Source organism: Galeopterus variegatus, unplaced genomic scaffold (assembly GCF_000696425.1).
Source record: "Galeopterus variegatus unplaced genomic scaffold, G_variegatus-3.0.2 Scaffold18413, whole genome shotgun sequence".
Classification (NCBI taxonomy): domain Eukaryota; kingdom Metazoa; phylum Chordata; class Mammalia; order Dermoptera; family Cynocephalidae; genus Galeopterus; species Galeopterus variegatus.
The window spans coordinates 14,406-15,145 of record NW_007744524.1 but is presented as its reverse complement, the minus strand read 5'-3'; positions in this window follow the sequence as shown (position 1 = coordinate 15,145).

Genomic DNA, 740 nt, shown 5'->3' with positions numbered 1-740 from the left:
ACGCTTTGAGGCAAAAAAGGGTTAGTGGCATAAAAAAATATCAAAATTAGTTCAAGGGGGAGATAATATTTAATACAGTAACATATCCAAATCAAATAAACTCAATAATGCTGGCAAAAATACAGCTCATGAGTTTAAACTATCTTGTTTAAACTCAGACTAAAAGGTTAATAATAGTATTTTTAAAGTATGCTTATGTCTCTGAAGACTGAAAAGATGTTACAGATTATTTAAAGTTGAACACCACTGATTGTCAGTAATAAGATTCACAATCAATGAACATTTATTAGTCATCAACTTGACGATGTGCAGTGAGACAAAAACAAGACTAGGTCCATGTCCTCCATGGGCCTACCATTAGGTGTGAAAGAAGAGACCTGGGTTAACCACAGAGCTCATGTGTACACTGCTTCTATCATGGTACCAGTTATCCTGCACTATAACTTTTGTTCCTCTGCTTTCTATATTAGACTTTAAGGTTTTTAAAGATCAATGTCATATTTATTTTGGCATCTCCAGTGCCTGGTACCCTGAGGAGATAGATATAAATGTACTGAATACATTGGCAGATGGACCTAAACAAATGTGAGACCAAACAAAATGAAATAATATCATTAAAGAGTTTCTATAGAACATAAAATAAGTGATTTCCAATTATAAAGATTAGAATGCTTCATGGACATGGTGGTGATGAACGCAGGCCTTGAAGGATGAGTTGTCAAGAATCCAACAGGGAGCAG